Here is a 23,884-nt window from a genome sequence, read left to right on the forward strand (position 1 = left end):
AATCGGAGAAAACCATTGAATAGCTGTCCACTGTATTGACCACTGTCCCTGAAAGGGTAAATCTCAGTGGTACTTTCCTGGCTAAATAAAGGTCATATAACAAAAAATGTAAAAAAAGAGGACACCGAGGTCGGCAAATGACGTTTTTCATCTATTGCGGTGTACACACTTTGGAACAGTCTTCCCTCAAGCGTCAAAACAGCTTATAGTCTTTGAATATTTTTAAATCTCTTTTGAAGGTCCATTTGTTTGCACAAGCAGAGCAGGATTTTTTCCGGGGGTTCTTGTATAAATATATTTGACCTTGACCTTGATCTAAGCGATTTTGTTGTACAATTGTACAGTTATAAAAAGCAGATATCCTCTGTTTTGAATAATTTTCAAAAACTTCCTGGATATTTTTTACTGTACTCGACAGATGCCATTTATAAAGTTGAATTTTTGTGAATTTCATTAAGAACAAGCGACTTTGTATTTTTATGGCACTGAAATAAATCTGGTCGTAAAAAACTGCTATGTAAAGAGAAATGTTCAAGCATACCTTTTTTTTTCAATGGCACTTGCATTAACTCTTTAATTATGACAATTAAAGCACTTACTGACTTACTTTAAATACAGAGTGCAGATGGCAGTTTAAGAATCTTTGTCTACAAAGTCGAGCTAAATATATCATTGATAACACACTCTACTGAGAAACTTTCCAATCGGGCCGATGAAGCTGATAATGAAAACAAGAAGCTCGTCCCTGTGGAAGTGAAAAAAAAAAAGGTGTAGACTAGTGATAATGGCATCACAGTGGTTTAAAGCCTCGAGAACTCAGAAAAGATGTGTTCGGAGGAGGCAATGTTGTTGTGAGCGATAAACTCTGTCTCGTCGTTGGAGAACATTATAATAATTTCCATTCCCAGGACTAATGTATCACATGCCTATTTGCATTCCCACTGCTCCTCCCCGCATCCATCTCTGCCTTCTCCCCTTCACTTATGTTTGTGTCAATCAGCAGTCAGACTTATGAAGTGGCAGCAGTATGAAGAGCTGTATTTGCCCACAGCGCCATTGAACTTGACCCGTGATTGAGCCCTGACGGCCAGCGTGTTAATGATGAAGCCTCTGACTGATGTGCCGGCAGATACAGGCGGGAGGCAAGTTGTGAGAGGCTGACCTTTGTCATCGGAATGTGTCCAAGGCCGGCCCTACGACGCTCACTTGTTGCCAGTGAAATATGGACCTCATGCACGCCATGAATGGAATTATTGCAGTAATGATCATCTCAATCATACTGAATGTCTGCTTTTCTTTCTCCTGTTCATACGTGAGGTCTCTTTCACAGCCGGCTTCCTCTCCACTTCTCCACAAGCCTCTTTAGAGCTGTATTCATGCTTTTATCAGTGTGAATCTGTCTGTTAGAAAGGTGCTCACCCATGAGCTCATCAGGCTGCTCTGCTCTGCCTCTTACTGATGACACAGAGCAGGAGTTGTCACACTCAAGCCTTTTCTCGACAGAAACCTATTCACACTCAGATGCCGTGTACAGCCCAGCCTGCTCTCTAGCCGGGCACAAACTGCTGCGCTGTGTGCTGCTATTTCTTAAATGTCAACGTCAGTCATGAATAGGTCAGGACAACAAGCACTTAAATAAAGCTTTGTCACTGATTAATGAAAGTTGGTGGGGAATGAGAGGCCTCTGCCTGCCTGCTGCACATAAAACAATGACTGTTGTGTAAAGAGCCATGGGTGCTCCTCTTCTGTCTGATCCAGACTCCCCTGGTGTCGGCCACATCGCCGTCAGAAAACTGACAAGTGCTCTGGGGATAAAGGAAACACATGTTCCCAGCCACAGGACTGGGGCAAATCTCAGCCCAGCGAGCCCACAGTGGCCCAATTTGCAAAGCCAACAGGCTTTGTACCAGTATTGTTGTAATAGCATTAACAGGTTGGCTCTCTGCCATGGAGCACCACGGTAGTAACAAGCTGATGTTATTGACTACTTGTCCATAAAAATACATCCCTCCAAACATTAACCACATACACCGCACAAATCTCAAATCTGAGCAGGTTAGATTCACTTAAAGGTTTTATTAAAATGTGCAAATCCAATAAGTGACATTGTGTTTATTAGATTAAATAAGAGACATTAAGTTAAGTTTGTCATAATATGACATTTAACAACAGAACAGCCAAGCTTTGTTTTCAAGAGACAATAAAATAATGTTTTCTACATATGTGTGAACATTTGAGGAAAACATTCTCAGCTCATGTTTTCTTTATGAGTGACACTTGAGTGTTGTGAGCAGTAACAATTCTTGCCCCTGATTTGATGCAGCTGTCAGTAAGTGGTGTTGATCCGTGTGTACAGACCTGCCTCGCACCCCCGACGCCCCTGACTTTCAATCATGTTCATTTTTTTCCCTCTCCCAAAGTAATTAACTTGTGGAAATGATTTACCCTTGAATGCTTGTCAGATCAATTTCTCATTGGAGGTCTGTGTAAACCTGCCGTGGCACCGGGAGCTTGTCGGATCTCCATCAGTGAGCACATCAGCTCCACAACTGACTGGAGGAAGTTACAGCACAGTGAGTTTGAAACAAAGAGCCAATGCATGCCAACACGAGGTGACAGTTTACAAGTGACATGAAACAGCGTCGAGGAAACTGCCATCCGCTTTATTTTTAACTCAACTCACAGGGTTCACTTAACTTATGGAGATAGTATTATAAGCCACTGCAGTATCGGAGGTGATAATTAACTTCACCTCAAGGTTGGAACCATAGGAATTGACATTCTAATGTTGCTGTCTATCAAAAGAACACAATTAAATGTGTTAGAGGAGAAAAAATCACCAGCCGCACGCACTATCTTTCTGTCTTTGACGACTGATTAAACCATGTCTTTTAATTGGCTGAGGCTATAGAAATATGCAGCAATGTTTGGAGAATCAGTTTAGCTTGAAAAAAATTAATGACTTTTGTTTACCTAACCTGAGGAAATGTGGAATCTTTACACAGAGTAGACAAGAGTAGACAAACTAATCACAAATTCCTTTTTGACGCACATTGAAGATTTGCAAATTTGTAGATGAAAGATGCATGTCTTTATGTAACTCCAAACATGTCAATCCATGTTCACTACAATATTTGATAATGTTTTTTTCTCATTGCAAAAGATTTTTGGAAATCACACAGCACAGTTTCCATTGCAAGGGTTCAAAGATGGAATCGTGGCTTCCACCTTAAGTCTTTCTGAGTGAGTTTCAGGCTCAGACAATGCACTTGATGAACTCGCTTGCTAGTAGTGTTTTACACAGAAAAGTTGATGATAAAGTCAAATGTGGTTCGATCACGGCTGGGCACTTTGCTCTTCAACTCGACTTGCTCTGGAGTTTTCTTGTTTACCACACGCCTGACAAAGTAATTCAAAAGTGCTTTACAGAACAACAAGAGTTACACTGTTCAAGGCAACTCATCTATTTTGTTGGTCTTAATTTATTAGTTACAAAGCAAACAAACTTTCATAAATATAATTTGTGGCCATAAACTTCAGCATGGCAAGGAAGCACGCTGGAGGGCCTGTTTTGCTCAACTGGTGACTAAAAAAAAAAGAGTTCTTACATGTATTTCATTTACATTATGTCAGAGACCATGTGCCTTCATCGCCATTTGAAAAATGTCAGTGTGCCATACAGCGTGGAGACGTTTTGATGCTACCTCTTTCCCTCTTCATTCTTCCTGGCAGCTCACCAAGGACAGGCGGCAGAAAGCAATTGCTATTAGTGTGCATATATATAGTCCTTGCAGAGAAATATAGGCAGCTTTTAGCAGATGAGCAACAGCGCCATCAATTAAGATTAGGGCGCGCGCTATCACTGTGTCATAAGAACAACAAGATGGCGCTCGCTCAATGTCAAAGGTAAGATGAACATGAACACGCCGTGGGGAAAATCAAAGGCGGCCCAATGGCTCATATACATAATGCCTTGCACTGACAAATAGCTATTGATGTTTCTTCATCAGCCGGAGTGACACAGCTCAAACGGCTTGGAGAGGATCCCAGTTCGAGCAATGAGATGAAATTACGCTGAAATTTGGACAGGATGGATCAAATTAAAGGACTGCACGATATCAATGTTGTTTTGGCTTGGAACAAAGGTGGGAGATGAAGCCACTTCTCCATACATACGGGGATGTTAAAAGGCGGTTTGCCTTCTCTGGAATCAAAGACTTGCAAAACCAGGATAAGACGTAAACACATCTATAACAAAAGATCCAAGCTCAAGATCTGGGGAAGGTGCCTGACAAAATTTGGTAGCCTTTATTGAAATAAGTCTTATAACTTATATGAATAACATACAGTGCCTCTTGAAAGTACTAATACACCTTGAACTTTTGCACATTTTGTCATGTTTACAACCATAAACATAAAGATTTTATTTGTATTTTTTTACTGAACGTTCACACACAAGTAACAGACAACTGTGAAGTGAAAGCATAGAATAGAATAGTTGGGAAATACAGGGACATTTTGGAGGAAAACCTGCTGGAGTCAGCAAGAGAATTGAGGCTGGGGCGGAGATTCACCTTCAGCAGGACAATGACCCTTAACACAAAGATAAATCTACAATGGAATGGTTTAAAAAATAAAACATATTAATGTGTTAGAATGGCCCAGTTAAAGTCCTGACCCAAATCCTATTGAATATCTGTGGAAAGATGTGAAAACTGCTGTTCACAAACACTCTCCTTCTAATTTGACAGAGCTTGACTTGTTTTGTAAAGAGGAGTGGGATAAAATGTCAGTCTCTAGATGTGCAAATCTTTTAGAGTCAAACCCCAAAAGACTTGCTGCTGTTATTGCAGTAAAAGGGGGTTCCACCAAGCATTCATTCATGCTGTATGAATACTTGTGCACGGCTGACTTTTCGGTTTTCTATTGTTTGAAAAATAACAGAATCATGTATCATTTTGCTTTCACTTTGCCTGTGAACTTTCAGTATAAAATTCTAAATAAAATCTTTATGTTTATGGTTGTAAACGTGATAAAATGTGCAAAGGTTCAAGGTGTAGTAGTACTTTCGAGAGGCACTGTAAAACGAAGGTTCTGAATACAAGAAGAGGTTTTTCCAAAGGCGTCCAGACTGTTTGTCGAGGCGAGTGTGAACGTATAGGGTTTATATTATATTTAGGATGGAAAGAGTTGATTTGATAACATTACAGAAAAAAAGAAAACGATTAGAATTAATTCCAGACACCGGCGCTGTCTTCTCCACAACAGGTGGGCGGGAGGCAACTTCTCTTTCTATTTCCTAGCTTGGGCTGACGTCTCGCTACCTCCTACTGCGACATCAAAATAAGACTTGGAAAACACAGACTACATGCACCAAAATAGAGTGCCTGAGAATAAGAAAAGCCGTCTATCCAATCGCAAAACCCATACAGATGTTGTCCAAATACTCTTGCCTGCCCAAATTGTAACAGACAGACGTTGGAAGAGTGCGATTTTTTTCCTACTTTTTTTTTTTACTAAAAAGAATTACCTCAAAACAAAACCATGTTCAAGCTTTTGTCAATTATGGGCTTACTCAGGGGGAAGTAGTCGTCAAAATGTACTCAAGTGAGAGCAGTAGTTCCACAGTACGTACTGTGTGATGAAACTACTCCTCTTTCTTCCGAGCGATAAACATACACGTTCTGGATAAACTGATTATTACCGACCTCTGGTGAGGGAACAGCATGGCAGCGATCTTAGCGCCAGGCCAGTGGGGACGTGGACATTGTGTGCGCCCCTTGTCTCTCCGGTGGATTCCAAGCAAAAGGCCATCAGTCTCCCTAATTAGCTGGTCTCTTCTGGGCTGTGACTAAAATCACCTCTGCGCCTTCGTCCTCCATTGGATCCCACCTAATTTTAATTAGGCCCCTCGGAATATTAGCCGGGGTCTTTGTTCCGCTTCCTCTCATTAAGGAGTCAGACAAATGGGTCTTTAAAATCCTTTATACATTTACTCTGCGTTTCTCCCGCTCTCTGTCTTACCCCCCCCCCCCCCCCCCCCCCCATGTTATTTTTTTGTGCATGCTCTTTAAGCGTGACATACTATAATCAGCCGCCGTCCTAGTTTTACCATGTGAGTGATTAGACACTTAAGAGGGGGGCTTATCCAAATTGACATCAGCCATTAGGAAAATGTCAGTCAAGCAAATAGGTGGCACTCACGGTCATCTTTTAGATCTTTTCATGTACGCTTTTGTCATGCGTTACATACATGGTTTACATTCAGATTTTAATCATCTAAGTTCTGTTAGAACACTTTTTAGATCCATTTAAGCCCCGATTGGATGTAGATCTAGGCCTGGTGGTACTCGGATGTGGTACAGGGTGAGAAGGTTTGAGAACCACTGGAGAATGTAAGATAGTGGGATCTGCATAGAAATGGTCTTTATCCCACAATGGCCTTGGCCATTGTGGGATAAAGACCATTTCTATGGCGACAGTGGAAATGGTCTTTCTATAAAGACCATTTCTATGGCGACAGTGGCACAGAGAGTAGAGCGGGGTCGTCTTGGACCAGAGGGTCGGCAGTTCGAATCCCGCAGGTGCACATTGCCATTGTGTCCTCGGGCAAGACACTTCAACAACCTTGCCTCCACGTACACTGGTGTAGAGTGTGAATGGGTGACAGGTTCCTTGATGTAAATCGCTTTGAGTGCCTGAAGCCTAAAGCAGTTAGAAAGTTAGAGAATACAAATGTGACCATTCCAAGAACGATTCATTTCTGTCAATATAATTTTTAAAGGAATAGGCCACCATTTTAACATACTGAGATGTGTTCTTACCTGAGCTTAGACGAGTTGATCAGTAACTGTCTGGTCTTGCGCTCAGTCATGCAAAAAGACCAAAGATGTTGTTAGCGTTTGGCCTCTCCCTGTATATTCCTATAGCTCCAAACAGGGTGAAGTTAGAAGCGACCAAGCTCTTCCACGGGCACGCACACAGACCAGACAGGTACGCATCAACTCATCGAAGCTCAGGCTAGAGCATATAAAAGTTTGGGAAAACTGTGGCCTGTTCCTTTAAATGCTGTCGATAATTGTTGTCAAATGTAAAACTCACCCACTCTTGAGATTGGTCTGATCACTAGTGGATTTGTGGTGGAATGTATCAGAGTCTTTCAAGATCTTGTGACAATCCAGCTTGTAGTTGAATTTATATATATATATATATATATATATTTTGGCTCATAGTAGGCTTTATGCAAGGCAGTACAGGGTGAGAGGGGGCAAAGAGCGGGGAGAGACAGGCATCCAATTGTCCGATATTTTTATTCAAACTCATGACACTGGGGATGGAGCAGTGTTCTTATGTGTTGTAGTCTTTTTCATTAACGACTGCACGAGAGATACAAGATATTTACAAAATGTGAAACCTCATTTTTTTTCTTAGGGACCATGTTTCCAAATTTATATCAATCTTGTGTCAGTTTCTTTCTTTTCTTTTTTGCGTCATGTAGTAAATGCTCAGCAATTGCAGATAAATAATAAAATAAAGCGTCATCGTTTTGACAGTGAAAACACCAAGTTCCACTAGTCATGAATCATTTATAAACGCAAACATTTTGTTTTCTTTATTTACTCCAACTGTACACTAAGTTAGCTGGCAGCCGTCAAAATGAACTTACAAGTCTGTTTGCAGGCTGCCTTCCCCTGTCCCCTTGGGGAAAAGTCATTTCTTTGCGTTTAACCTGTCCTAATATTGGGAGCAGTGGGCAGTAGGCAGGCAGCCCCAGGGGACAGGCCCAGATCAAAGCCTCTGCCCTGGTCATACTGAGTTGGGTTTGATGTTGAGTTCCCATCCCTGGAGCTTTAACACGCTGCATGCCAAACTCCCAAATGTTAGCACAATCTAATTAGAAGTGAAGGGGAGATGGCCTTATGGCTGACAGTACACCGGTGGCCGTGTGCCAACAACATTATGGAGAAGGTCTGCAGGCGAGAATCAAATACAAGACTTATTGTTATTGTTTGAAGAAGTTATTTTCATCTTGTTTTCTGTCAATGGCTAAAAAAAAACACTGAGGGGGTGATAGTTTCGCTCAACACAACAGGAAAGAGTGGATAATGTTTGAGGTCGATTGGTTGAGGGGCAGAGGTAACAGTGTGCGCTGACAGCACAGTAATTGACAGGTGACAGTGTACAACATTGTTTCCTAACCTTTCCTGCCAGGCCCTCCAGTCATTCAGTGTTGGCAATTATTGAGAATGTGGTAAACTAAAACTGCCAATTATTACTTAAAACAGACCTAAAATACTCTTACAGTCGCGCCTTTTCCCAGCAGAGTGTCATTTAAATGGCATTCTTTTTAAAATAATATTGAAATGCATCTTTTTTAGGCTGAAATAACTTCATCCCAAATGCCTCTTTACCGTCACATACAGTCCTTATCAAAACCTTTCTCAGATTGCCTGTTTTACCTTCTTAACCCCCCACCCAGCTTCTTGAAAAAAGTGTCCAAACGGCGACAAAAAGGCGACAAAAATGAGGATGAAAATGCAACAAAAGTGTAACAAAAAAGTGAAAACAAAGCGATGAAAAAGTGACAAAAACGCAAAACTGAAAACTCTAACTGAAAAGTGATGAAAAAGTGATGCCAAAATGACAAAAAAGTGAAAATTTGATGAAAAGTGACAATAAAGTGTGACGAAATGTGACGAGAGTGGCAGAAAAAGTGAGGAAAAATGATGAAAAAGTGACAAAAATGATGAAAAAATGAGGGGAAAAAAGCGAGAAAAAAGTTACAAAAAGGTGACAAAAAATGACAAAAAAGTGATGAAAAAGTGGCAAAAAAGTGAAAAAAATGTGACCAAAAAGTGACCAAAAAAGCCCAAAACAGCAAAGCGATGAAAATGTAGGAGAAAAATGTCAAAACAGTGACAACTACGCAAGGAAAAGGATCCATTTAGATGAGTTTTATAGGTCTTAGCTTTCGAATGAGGCGTTACACTGGCTGGCCTATCATAGGCTATGATCTCATGGACTTGGGTAAAGCTAAGCTAAACTGGAGGAAAAGCGCACTTGGTGAAGGCGGGGGTTAAGAGGTTAACCGATACCCAAAACAGTTCCACAAAGATTAGACGAAGCAATACATTTTATTCTGCATGCAGAGCGCAACCAGGTATATTACATGTTAAGAAAAGTCCTAACATTCAAAACACATCGCCGCTGAACAAAAGTAGCCATATGGATGAAGAAAGGCAATGATAACATAAAAAGAGTTGGGATTTCACCTGGAGACTTTTGAAGCGCCTGTCCTGAAGGCAGATTGAAGCCCATTTCTTTCGGTTGGGTGTGTCAAGTTGGATTTTCATTGTGTCGATTTGCGGCAGGTCAGGAGAAAGCCGGGAAGGCGCGTCGTCGCTATGTTTTCTTGTTGGATTTAAATACAAACTGCTTCATCAAAAGCAAGTGAGCAGTGTGTTAGCGTCTTGTTTTGCATGCTTAAAAACTCAAAGGGGAAGATGAAGTGGGAAAGATATTTCAAGCTTATTATAAAATCCCGACCATGCTGCGAACACCGGGTCATTGCTTGTGCCAACTCACAATTTCACAATGTCTCTGTTTCTCTCAGAACACAATACCGCCTATTGTGTCTCCCATTTAAAACTGTCAGAAAAGAACCGTTTTTGAGATCAACCCGTTTGACTTGTGACCCTCTAAATGAAGCACTTTGTTCTTGTTTTTCTTTGTCTGACGCTGATGCTCTCTGTGTGGAAATGTGGTCAAAGTGTTTGATCAGCGTCCTTGGAGTTATTCATCATTATATCAGTTAATTCTGGTGTAAGTCAAGCACAGTCTCCCATCATAATGAGCAATGTTATTATTTGCTTTGAGCCTCTGCGTCTTAACATGAATTTGACGAGATTCATGTTTTCGTTCGCTGAAAAAGTAGTAAGTGTCTGGTGGGACTGGTGAAGATTGTAGGAGGAAAGATGATGCTTCCACCTTCACTAACCGGTGAAGGTTAGAAGGTTGGTCCAGTTCATCCCGTTAAAGAAGTTGTGGCCGCATGACTATCTGCTGCGTCATGTCTGAAATGCAAATGAGTCCAGGCTGAACTGTGGTCCTTGTTCACGGTCACATCAGGTACACACCAGCTGTGACTCTTTTCAGACGGGACATCACCGGTGGGTCAGACGCACCCAGTCAAAACACATTAATATCTCCCCGTGGCAAATCGTTGCGGGTCAAATTTCCAATCTTTCACACTTGTGATGTATTTTGCAGCCATTAAGCTCAAGTAGCTTTACAGCATTAAACTATTGCTTATTCCATGTATTACCCAACGATACAGAAAGGTGCAGCACATGTGAGCCTGCAATACATTTGTTGTAAATTCTCTATGATAGTTGACCAGGTGGGCGGAGTTTATGGTTGCTAAGTAACGGAGCAGCATATACAATTGTTGAACAGTCAGTTAACAGTCAGTTGCAAATGTCAGCGTCTGTGATAGAGGATGGTTAAAATTATATATTTACTGTCAATTCATATTCTTAGTATAGTTTCAGATAATATTTAGTTAATTATTAATTTCTGGCTTCTGTAATCTTTACTAAGCTAAAGTATTAAGTGTTGTGACCGACGAGGTGTCATAACCCAGTTATGTGTATAACTTTCAGAAAACCAGATATTTGTACTAGATTTTGTAAACAGATCAAAATATCATTCAATTCCTAAACTGTCCTTTGTGTCTGAAATCGATGAAGAATTCCTGAATCATCATACAGTCCTACAATCGCTAATATTGGTCCTTCGAGCCGGATACAATCCCGAATATTTTGATATCAACATGGTAAAAAGAGCATTTTCAGTGCTGGAGACGTCAACTTAACAGCATAGGAATTAATGCACACTCTCTGAACCCGCTATAAAATGCTCTGTGGGTGTGTATTGATGCTAGCGCACATATGGTTGTTGCTGAGAGCAGAATTTGTACTCATGGATGGTGGGTTGAGAGATAGATGCAGGTACTTTGCCAGCGCAGCACGCCCATTGTTCATAAATTATAAAAAACAAAGAGCAATTATGGCTTTTACATAAATTAACCAAAGCATGCTGGATCCTAACTGTAATTGGGTCAGTGGATATTTCCTACACACACCTGGGCTTGCGTTAAACGCAGAGTATCAATTATAAATGGCTGCTGTCCTACGCAAGGCTGTGTAGCAGACCGTGCCCTGACTCCGCAGACGCTAGTATTAGCATATACATGATGACTGTAATAATGTGCATGATGAGGCCTATAGTGTCTTTGACTCGCGTGGCTTTGTACACACACATGGAGCATAAAAGCACACGGCTGCACAGGTATTATTTCATATGGAGAACATGCACTAACATTTGCACAATGCAGACATTAAAACAAATGGAGAGTTCATTTGCAAAAGCAGACATCTCAGCTTTATTTATTTATTTATTTCAAAATTGTTTTGGATATGTGCTACTGTAATCTGCAGATTACACTTGTGAAGCTAATGCTGTGTAAATTTGACTAAGTGACTTTATTTTCATGGCGCTGAAACAGATGTAAAGAGAAATTTCCATATGTTGAGTTTATTCAACGGCACTGTTTTTGCAAACAAACTCTTCAAATATTGCAGGATGCAGCAATACTAATGTTCAAATAACAATGTCGAGCACTTCGAGTTACGCTATACAAACATAACTGGATAATACGGTGGTTGAAAATGCAAAGAGTATAACATTTTTACACATTTTAAACCCCCTTATACAGTTTAGAGCAAGGTAAACTGCATGTTACGTTACTTTTTTAGGCACTTTTTTTCTTCACAGCCGGTTTGTATAAACAGAATTTTAAACTGCAATGTGCTCTATGTCAGAAAGACTAAATAATGCACATTTATAAATGAATAGCTACTTATCTCTTCTTAGTTTGGCTAAATCTAAAAACACCCTTCAACATCCCCATACTGTATATGTTCTCAGTAAACACACATGTTCTGCAGCTGGTGCATATTATCTGGGTCACGTTCGACGGCAACAGTGAAGTCACATACAAGTCGCTTGGAGTTTTTATAATGTGGAAAATACACAGGGTTGCATCATGCTTTGAGTTAGAATCCCTAATGCTAAATAAAATAAAAGACACTCAGATTGGATTGTCCTAGATGTGGATTTGTCTCTGCCAGAGTGATTTGAGATGCAGGGAGGTTTTAATGTTTTAAATCCCACTATAAAAATAAAATCATTTGACCTCGGGCGCTGACACAAAGCTGCAAGTGCAATAATGAACTTGCTCACCTACCCACCTACAGGTATAAGTTCTGAGAGAAGGCATAATTTATTCTGTTTGAGAAAAAGCTATTACATAGTGAAAGTGTTACCGGCACTCACCTCAGCATTCACTGGGAAGCTAAAAACTGCAAGTGTCAAAAATGGAGCAAGTTGCTTAAAAACTGTGAAAATGAGCGCTACAGAGCCCAGCGCCAGCTTCTAATTGTGTACAGTGTAATTAATGTTGTTACTTATTCATTTTTGCACAATGTTTAATCCATTTTACTGGTGAACTGAAAAGTTAAGGTTTAAGGTCAGGGTTACGTTTTGGATCAAAAGTTTGTTGTCGAGGCAGAATACATACTAATACTTTTTCTCTTGGACTACAGGCACCGGAGAACTTAAGTATGCAGAGCCTGTGCACAACATCAACAAGGGCTTCAGGCTGGAACTGACAACACTCCACTGGGAGGGCACCAACACACCAGCAGTGCCACGTATCAATTAAATGTTTTCAGAATGTTTAAGATCATTAAATTGATGTAAGGCTGCACAGTCTTATATTATTCAATTGATGGAACGTGTGATCTTGCCTCACACCAAGTTTCTTACAAAAATGTAAAAAGAAAGCAGGTCCAACTTTTTCACCTCTGTTGGAATGTTGGGTATGCATTGAGAGAAGTATACTGTGAGCTGCAAAACCTCTCAATATTACAGGAACCTCATGGGTTCAATGAACGCCGGGACATACGGCCCACACGTGACCAGAGACAAAGGTTGCGTCCGAAACCATCAAATAACACTAGCAACTAATTCTTAACCTTTCATGGGGTCAACTGTTAGATCTCTATGCAGTTAGTAAACTAGAGCTTCTGCAACATTTGCAAAATTCGACTGTCCTTACCCAGGGGAAGGGGAAGTGACATCACCAACAGTTCTTCTTTAAAGTTATTGGTGGAGTGCAGGCCAAACAAAAGTGCATGTCACTCCCTACTGTATAGTGTCCAACAACAACAACAACAACAACAACATAGAGTCCAAACAAAGACATTTAAGGAGAAAAAAATCCAGATGAGCCATACATTTCCCTTTAGCATTATTTAAATCTCAACAGCTGTTTCATAAAGCTACATTATGCAAATTAGCCATGTGGCTTAAGTTTCTACTAAATGAAAGCAAAAGCACAAACTGCCTTCATTTAAACCATTTACTGAGGCGGTTCTTTAAAACAGTGTTTTTGAACCACTGTGCTGTGGCACACTAGTGTGCCGTGAGATATTGTCTGGTATGCCTTGGGAAATTATCCAATTTCACCTAGTTGGTTTTTTGAAAACAAATTATTATCCACAAATAGTGTACCGTTTTCGAGTGTCTGTGCTGTCTAGTGATCAGCAGAGTAACCGTATAATACTCTTCCATATCAGGTAGTTAATTTCTTTGAGACAAGACAATTAGTGATGCATTGAGGCATTGTTACTAGCGAGACTATACGGTGTTCCTATTCAAGACACTTTGATGACTATAGGCTACAGAGTTACATGTTTTAACATTTTCTGCTGGTGGTGTGCTGGTGGTGTGTATTTTCAATGAAAAAAATGTGCCTTGGCTCAAAAAAGGTTGAAAAACACTGCTTTAAAACACTGACATGTGACTGTGATGTGGTGACAACAACATGTATTTTGTCACTTTTATAAAGTTTGGCTTGTGCAGAATCTTATTTGTTTATTATTATTATTATTATTATTTTTTATTGTGCACCTGTCAATCAACAGTGGTTGCGCATGAATCACTCGAGGGTGGGGGCTGAGGGGGGGTGTGAGGATTGGTGCAGTGGCTGCACATAGCTCCTAATCGCCGGTAAGGGACCACCAGAGGTCCCTATGCTAAAGTGGCTATGATAGTTAGCATTGAGGCTTCTTTCCCTAACTACTTCCTTACTGACAGACCAATTCGGACGCTTCTTGTCATGGCAGACGCTGACGCACATCCGGTTTGGCGTAAGACCTCTTTAAGACCAAGTTACTGATTTCGGACGGGGGGCCAATGTGACTCATTCAGGGTCAGCTGAAAGTGAAGAAAGAAAAAGAAATATAACAACAACAACAAAGAGAGAGATTTTAACTAGATTTGCTATTCCAAGATTCACTTCTCTGTGCACATTTTAAATATTTCATAGAGAGTGTCACAGGAGTCATAAAACCTGTGGTGGAAAAAGTACTCAATATTCTTACTTAAAGGGACTATAAAGAGTTTAAAAATGTTAAAATTAAGTATTTTCCTCCCCCTACATGTTCCAGCCATGTCCTAATGTGTAGAATGAGCTCAGACCTGTTCACCACAACTGCCTCTAAAATCCTGTACGGTCACTCAAAAATGTGTCACTTCGGCCCGAATTGCCGTCATGCACGAGCTTAATATAGAAGGTGCAGTTACACATATGGCCTGAGGTGGCAGTAGTGAGTATAAAATGGCGAACTTGCTTCCAGCCCCTTTAAGTAAAAATGCAGATACAGGACCAAAAAATGTACTTATAAGAGTAGACCACTGTTTTTACATACTGAGATATGTTCTTACCTTAGCTTATGTAACGTGGATGACTCTGCGTTGTGTTATTTAGTAACGGCCAGGAGACGGGGTTGTTTTACAAGGGTTCTTTATCTGTGCAACAGACAAAAACGGCTGGTCAGCCTTGAACCTGGAACACCAACACTCATAGCAGCTCGGCTGCGCATTGACAGAATGGTAAAATAAATACAATAAATGTAAAAATAAATAAATGTACCTGTGCAACAGACAAAAACGGCTGGTCAGCCTTGAACCTGGAACACCAACACTCATAGCGAGACTGTCCTCCAACAGAAAACGACACAAGTGGTCGTTTGTCTTATCCCTTAATTACGACCATATAAGACGTTTACTAAAACAGCGCCCCCAAGCTCCCATTGAGGGTATGTACATTTACATTACATTCAACCCGATTCAGAAACGACTTTATTTTACGTAGTGTTTTGCGATGACGATTCCAAAACACAAACGCAAAGAAATAAATCACAAACTGGCAAAATGAGACCCACATGCGATAAGTAAAGCCGTCCCAGGTCTTCAGCCCCGCCACACCTGTGGAGGAACTGAACGTCCAGCGGTGCCAAAGGCTCTCCAAGCGCGCTCTGCGCTATTACGCATCATACCTCCCCAACCGCAGCAGCGGCTACAGGCTGTCACCCCGACAAAGTCGGGCCTCGGCTCCGCTGCTGTTCTCCACAAAGTCCCGCATCTCTGTCAGAGTTCCTCTTGAAAACGTGCTGCCAAATGTCCTGATCAAACTGATGTCGTTCATTTCTCCGCAGTTTCGTCATTTAAGGATAAAAATATAAAACATCACAGCTGTGTTTAGCTCGCGGGTTTTTCCAACTAGATTTGACGGACACTCGCTCTGTCCAATGAAAACACGTGAATCAGCTCGAGGGCGTTTGGGCAGGTGAGCCTGCGCTCTGATTGGCTGAAGGGTCAGCTACGTCATATCCAGTAATATTTGTTAATAATTATCATCATTATATTATAAACAATCTGAAATAAACTGTTGTAAAGCATTTCCTCTGATGCCTGTGATTTATATGGACTAAAGCAGGATTTAACCCTATAGCAAAAGGTGCACAGGAGGGAAGAAAAAAGAAAGGGGTTTATGTATTTGATTTGATTTATTTATTTGTACATTTCTTATTATCTACTACTTATGCATTTATATATTTACCGCAGCAATAAAAAATCTTTCTGGGATCCATTTATTTATATTTTTAATTGTTATTTGAGTTTTTTACTTTTACTCAAGTAATATTATTTTGAAGTAGTATCTGTACTCCAGTGTAGTTCTCTTTTTACTGAGTAAATCTACAAGCGGCAAACTGAAGAAAAAAATGAAAATGAATCAAAGCACAATGAATCTAAACCTGTATTAATTTTCTTGTGTCTTATCAAAATAATTGTGATTTCTTTTTTTCTGGGGTATTTTTTACACATATCAGTTTTATGTTTTTTCTCTGCTTTATCAACACTAAACCTTAATTAGACAAACATTTACTCAGGGGTTATGATAAAATTAAGAAACAAAAACATAATTCTTATAGTTTTCATCATGTCACGTTTCATCTGGACCGTGAGGGTTCGCACATACATGTGGGGCATGTGTGTGCTGGTTGATCATATGTGATGTCAGTGGAGCCACAGGAGGAGCCACAGCCACATGTGGATCACCAGTGTTAAGTCATGTAACATAAAAGTGAGTGTGGACATTTGACCATCTCAGTGTCGTACACCGGCTCATAAAGGAACCTAAAGAACTGGACACAATTGGACTGTCCAGAACTCCATGAAGCACATCTGTCCCTGCAGCTGTTCATTTGAGTTTACATCATAGGGAATGATGATGATGTTCCTCTGCACAAAACAGATCAGAAATAATGCAACCTCCTCATTACTATTTGATAAAGTCATGTTTACATTTCTATATTTTATTAAAACACACGTGACAGTCGTCTGTATGATTTACATGATGGCGGCACATGTGGCTGAGTGGTTTGTGCTCTGGCCTCACAGCAAGAGGGTCCTGGGTTAAATTCCCTTTCAGTGTGGAGTTCATCTGCACCCCAACTAAAGATAAGATATAATAAGATAAGATAAACGTCTTTAGCCCCAGAGGGGGATTTGTCTTTTTTCTTGGCGACAGAGCCGCTCATCTGCGCACACACAATCAGACATGACAAAACATTCACACTGAACAAAGTGCCACATCTGCAGTGTCTCTATTACATTTGCTTTAAACATAAAACATGTGCATTAGGTGAATCCTCCTGCAGGTGATTCTGACCATCAGCCTGGCTCCACATCTGGAGATGGTCCCCAGATGTTACACGCTCCTGCCCACTGCTCCTGACGGCTCGCCTCAGTCGAAGGAGGGGCCAAATGCAGAGACACATTTTGTAATGTCACATACATGATCTTAACCTTTATCTGCACTCATGTGTTTAGCTCATTATGTCATAGAAACACATATGGGTAGAATGATTATTATGACCAAGACATTTATTTTGAATAGAAAAATAATAAAATGTGTAACATTGTCCATATAAATCACAGGCATCAGAGGAAATGCTTTACAGCAGTTTATTTCAGATTGTTTATAATATAATGATGATAATTATTAACAAATATTACTGGATATGACGTAGCTGACCCTTCAGCCAATCAGAGCGCAGGCTCACCTGCCCAAACGCCCTCGAGCTGATTCACGTGTTTTCATTGGACAGAGCGAGTGTCCGTCAAATCTAGTTGGTAAAACCCGCGAGCTAAACACAGCTGTGATGTTTTATATTTTTATCCTTAAATGACGAAACTGCGGAGAAATGAACCACATCAGTTTGATCAGGACATTTGGCAGCACGTTCTCCAGAGGAACTCTGACAGAGATGCGGGACTTTGTGGAGAACATCAGCGGAGCCGAGGCCCAACTTTGTCGGGGTGACAGCGGTGTTTCCCCCCATCATGCGCACTGGAACCCGGGGCGGATCCGAGGCTCGCCGCGGTCACCGGACAACCGGACGTACGGGTGACACGGAGTCTGAGACACGAGGACGTTTGAGGACAGAGATAGAAGTGACAGGAGAGTTTATGGAGTTGGCAGTGACGCATATGGAGGAGAAGAAACGAAGGCGTCAATGGTGAGTTGTGCTTTGGTGTCGCTGTTGTTGTGAGTAAAATGGCGATAACCTATAGCTCACACATATAATGTAATAAATGATGAGGATGGTGACCTGTAGCCGCTGCTGCGGTTGGGGAGGTGTGATGCGTAATAGCGCAGAGCGCGCTTGGAGAGCCTTTGGCACCGCTGGACGTTCAGTTCCTCCACAGGTGTGGCGGGGCTGAAGACCTGGGACGGCTTTACTTATCGCATGTGGGTCTCATTTTGCCAGTTTGTGATTTATTTCTTTGCGTTTGTGTTTTGGAATCGTCATCGCAAAACACTACGTAAAATAAAGTCGTTTCTGAATCGGGTTGAATGTAATGTAAATGTACATACCCTCAATGGGAGCTTGGGGGCGCTGTTTTAGTAAACGTCTTATATGGTCGTAATTAAGGGATAAGACAAACGACCACTTGTGTCGTATGGATTTGGAGGACTTGTTGCTCATAGCAGCTAGTGGGGGGGGGTACACGTTATAAACCGTTAGTGGTAACAAATAATCAAATAAAAATGTAGAAATTATATAACTAAAACATGTCCTTAATAATTCTACTATCATACGACATTCATACAAATGATAATTAAATGTAAAAAAATAAAACTTAAACAGACACCCCAACAACCGTGACCTTATCTCGGCTGCGCATTGACAGAATGGTGCCGAGCTCACGTCGCCCCCACTATTTATAGAGTTTGCCGCCACTAGAGGGCGCTGCCCCACGATTAACACCAGTATCAAGTGGAATACAATAATTTTACTGTTACACTTAGATGAGTTCAGTTGTACCTGTCAGGTCTTCATGCGAGCCTTCTATCACAAAAAAACAGCACAGATGGCGATGGCATTTAGCCTCTCCTTCTCTCCACTATAGCTCCAAATGAGGTGAAGATAGAAGCTACCAAGCTCTTCCACATTTTCTACAAAAGTATAATTACACAAAAGTATAGTTACACAAAATTACACAAAATAAAACAATGTGGATTTTCTAAGCGGATAAAAAGGGGAACTATATCGTAAGGCGTTGTAATACCAGGAGTAGTTCGGCGTCCACACAGTAAAGTGAAGATATTACTGCATGGATTTCGAAGTGGAGAGGCGTGAAGACCAGACAGGTACAAAAGAACTCATCTAAGCTAAGGTAAGAACATAGTATGTAAAAACTGTGACCTATTCCTTTAAGTAAAAGTAAAAGTATCTGATAAAATGTTTACTTAAGTAAACGTGCAGGAATGTTTTGAATCATTTGAATCAAACCAGGGCTAAACGAGTAAACCACTAACTAAACAAAAACAGGAAGTTAACCAGGTCTAAACCAGATCTAAACCAGATCTAAACTAGGTCTAAAGGGGTAAACCACTAAACCAAGTCTAAACTGAGACTAAACCAGCTCACCGTAAGGAGGTCACTTTGAAAATAAAATACTTTTACCCCAATTTAAAAATGTAGTGGAATAGAAAGTACAGATACAGGCTCTAAAATGAAGCGAAGTAAAAATAAAACGTTTTCATGATAAAATGTACTTAAGTAAAGTAAAAGTACCTATAATTTGTACTTTTTACTTTGTTACTTTCCACCACTGCACATAAGATGTTTCTTTAGGTTTAAAGCAGTACTAAGTAACTCATGCCCCTAGAGGCCATAAACGTCGTAGCATGTTGCGGTTTTCTTTACTCATTAATTGTCCGTGAGAGTAAACACTTCACTGACAGAAAAGACAAAGGGAGAGAGGGATACTGTACATTGTGCCACAACCCAATTACACAATGGAGATACTTTTTTTTCACTCAAACTTGGCTGTAAATACTGTTAAGGTGGCGCTATCCCGCAGTTAGCTTTAACCGCGAGCCTGTCAGCTTCTTCGTCGTGATTCCATTAGTGTGTATTGGGCCTCCGACCCGGAGCAGGAGTGGTTTTCTGGCCAGAGACACAAGGGGGAGAAGAAAGACCCCAGAGTGACTACAAAAAGGACTTTAATAAGGTAAACAAGTTCTTCTTTAAACGATGTTAGCATATTCTATTCATAATAAGGTGTGGATATTTTGTTGACTGCAAAGGATTGTTTCTGATTCAATGATTAGTTGAAGTACCAGTACTAATCTTTCGTTTTCTGCCTAAACTGCCAAAAGACATAAAACATCTGCATTTCGCTCCTGACATTCTGTTCCAGTATAGTGTGTAACATAGTGTATGGTGAAATAATATGAAAATGAATCAATACTTAATTGCTTCTAGAAATGAGCTCTACTCAGATAAATGAGATTGTTCCATATAATACAGCACAGGCCGTGAGGGAGCCAAGTCCTTGATTGATTAAAAATTGTCAAAGCGCTGAGCCTCTTTCAAATGGACAAACTAAACAAAGTAATGCAAGAGTCATTAATTAAATTACTGTAAAATTAACTGTAATTACAGAGTGTGCTTCACAATGAGATTCTCAACTTTGTCCTGGCGACTTTGGCTTTCGAAATGTGACGTAAACAGACAGTTGGACGCTGATTTGTGAGATTTTGGTGTTGTCATGGTTCTAACTGTGCTCATATGCTCGAGGGAAGATCCTTTACTGTTGTGAAGTGGAAAGTATGAAGTGCAATGTGTTTAAAGGGGACACGTTACGCATTTTGCTAACTTTTTCCGCTGCAGTTGTGCAAATGTTTACCAGCTAATTTTAATTTCTAGATAAAATGCCTCCATGAGAACAATGTTTCTTTGTATGTCAAGGACAAGCCCCATTTTCAAGTTTTTAAGCGATGGCACAAGGCGAGATAAGAGTTTCTCTGTGGGGACCATCCTTTGTCAGTCCCACCAGGATTTTGTGCCAATTCTTTGTGATTGTTGCGGGGTAAAATGCCTGATTTCGCGGGCCATTTTGAAAAGTTGAAATTTGTTTCTGCTCAAAACAATATATTTTTACATAAAATGTAACTTTTCTTTGTTTTTTACATCTGGTTTAACCAAAGAGACTCTGGGGAATAATAAAAGACTTACAATTATCTAAAATAACAAACATCATTTATAAAAAACAGAACCATGTGCGCCCCTCCCTTCTCGTCTCCTCCGATCAGCTACAGAAAGTGGGTGGGGCTAACAGGCACTTGCCTGTTTCTGGGAGCGCAGGGTCTGACTCCACACAAATCTGATTAGATGGAGCCATGAATGAGAATCCGAGGAGAACAGACCAAATGTCGACCTTGAGTCTCAGCTCCGGCTCAACAGAACTGTGACTCCTAAAGTTTGCGCAGTAAAAGCAGCAGCTCCTCAAACGGCACTGACACACTGACAACAAATGCTTTGTAAACGAGGAAACATTGAAAGAAAAATATGCAGTTTGAGTCAAACCTGAGGTAGTCCCAAGATATAAGATGCTGCTGCCCCAGAGCCCGACCATGGTGAGTAAAAAAGCCAACAATCAAAATTATTTTACAAGATGCTCAGTGGAATTAGATGTTCAGTTATGACTTCACTAAATTGGTCAAAATGATTTCCCAGCTCTCCCCTCATGTTGAAATTTTAATATTGAAATTACAAGGTCGGTGTTCATGTGCCGTCTTCCACTTGACAGGCTGTATTTACCATAATTACACTACATGAAGGCAACATTACTGCTTGTTCTTCTTGGAGTGAGTCAGTCACTGCAGACCTGGTTTTGTCAATCACAAGAATCGCTCTCCTTTAAATGCACGCATTTCTTGGTGAGATTTGGGTATTTTCTAGCGACTGTTTGATTCCTTTCCCCCATGAAGTCACTTTACATCTGCGGACAAATGCTTTCTCAGGTAAAAATGATAATGGAGTATTTCGAGTCAGCGTGAGGGAGAGGCAGTTGCATATAGTCACTACGGGATTCGGTCCGTAATGATTTTGCAGCCGCCGATCCCTGTAGAGCTGTAGTGTATTCAGGTCTCCAGGAGGTCCCATATGAAGCCCGTGGCGGTGCAGAAACTATCGCTGCTCCTCCACAAAAGCCCATCTCAGACTCTGCAGGTGCGTGGCCCTTTCCAGGTCAAAATGAACCAAATGTCTTTTTTTTTCTCTCCAGCTGCCTGCTTCCCGACTTCTCCCTCTATTTCTATGAGGCTGATTTTAAAAATGCACAATCTATTTTATCACCGATTTTAAAAGTATTAAAAGGAAGTCATGAATAAAAGTCATCAAGTCAAAGGTTTTTGCCAAATGGGGAGCAGTTTTTTTTTGTTTTTTGTTTGTTTACACAAGCAAAGAGGGGAGGTCTAAATAATGATTCCTATTCCTATTGCTATTTTGTAGAAAGGTGGAATATTTGGGCAGAGTCACAAAAATGTAATCATTTAAGTGTAGAATTTAGTTATAAAGTTAAAGGTATGAATGGAATCATTAATCACATAAAAAAGGAGTCATGTTTGCTGACTGAGCTGGCCTCATCTTGACAGTCTATTATACAGTTTTTGTAACACTGAAATGCCACCTCGTTGGAAATAGTGTGCTTTGGATCTCACAGGCGTTTTTTTTGATGTGCTGATAGAACATTTTTACAAATACAACTGTCAGAACTGACTTATATAAAGAAAGGCATAAACCGACTGCTTCTGTTGCCACTTATATGCTGTATACGCTGAGTGGATATCAAACATGACATAGAAGATTAATCATATCTGAGACAAGCTGTCCAGGTGAGGAAAAATGACCTGTACTGTCCTGTATGTAAAAACAGGTGTGATGCAAACAGTAGGTAATGAAACACACTTAGACAGCTGCAGTATACCCAGTATATATTTTTATGAATTATGTATTGATTGAATCGTTTTATTGCGTTTTTATTGTGTTTTTGGTGTTGCTGGGAGGCTCATTGAGTTGCCTTGTGCATGAAATGTGCTGATAAATAAATTTGCCGTGGCTTGATCAGGGCAACGGTGGCGCAGTTGGTAGAGAGGGTCGTCTCATGATCGGAAGGTACGAGTATTCAAATCCCAGCTCCTGTAGGTGTCCACTGTCATTGTGTCCTTGGGCAAGACACTTCACCCAACCTGCCTCCAGTGTCTGTGTACATTGGTGTGCGAATGGGTGACTGGTAGAAAAGCGCTATATAAGTTGAGACCATTTTACCGTTTATTCAGTGCATTTAGTTATTGTAATTGGAAGGTTCCCAAAGCTGAGCATCAGTTATTCATTTATTTTATTCCTGAAGTGTAAAGGTTTGAGCATGGATCATTTGGCAGTAGTTCTCAACTGGTGGGTGGGGACCCAAAAGTGGGTTGCAAGACATCTCCCAGGGACGATTATCAAATGAAAAAGTAGGAAAACACCACCTGAGTTACATCATTTCAGCTTCATAGGCTCATTTAATATTTATATCAGCATCAATCTCTGGCAAAAACAGCATTTTGCATTACATAAGACAGATCTAAGACCCATTTTCTGTCTACGTATTAAGACATATAAACATATACATTTCCACTTTTAATGCAGCAATTTTGCAGTGTGACCCTGCCATGGCAAATCAATACAAATTACACAGTAAATCATGGAAACTTTCAAAGCAATTCATCATCATTTCGGCAGAGACCCCAAACCCACTGAAAATGGTCCTTTGACCCGCTTTTGGGCCCTGACCCACCAGTTATTTTAACCTCTTAACCCCCCCGCCTTAACCGAGCACATTTTCTCCAGCTCGGCTTTACCCAAATCTAAAAGCTTCTTGGCTGGAGCTTACAGCCTTGAGGCCAGTGTAACGCCTCCCTTGAAAGCTAAGATCTACATAACTGATTGCAATAGATCTTTTTTCCTTGGGTTGTTGCCGTCACTTTTTTCACATTCTTTTTTATCTAATTTTTGCCCCTTTTTTTGGCACATTTTTTTTTGCTTTTTCGTCACATTTTTGTAGTTTTTTGTTACAT

This window comes from Gobius niger (genome assembly GCF_951799975.1).
Source record: "Gobius niger genome assembly, chromosome: 4".
NCBI lineage: Eukaryota > Metazoa > Chordata > Actinopteri > Gobiiformes > Gobiidae > Gobius > Gobius niger.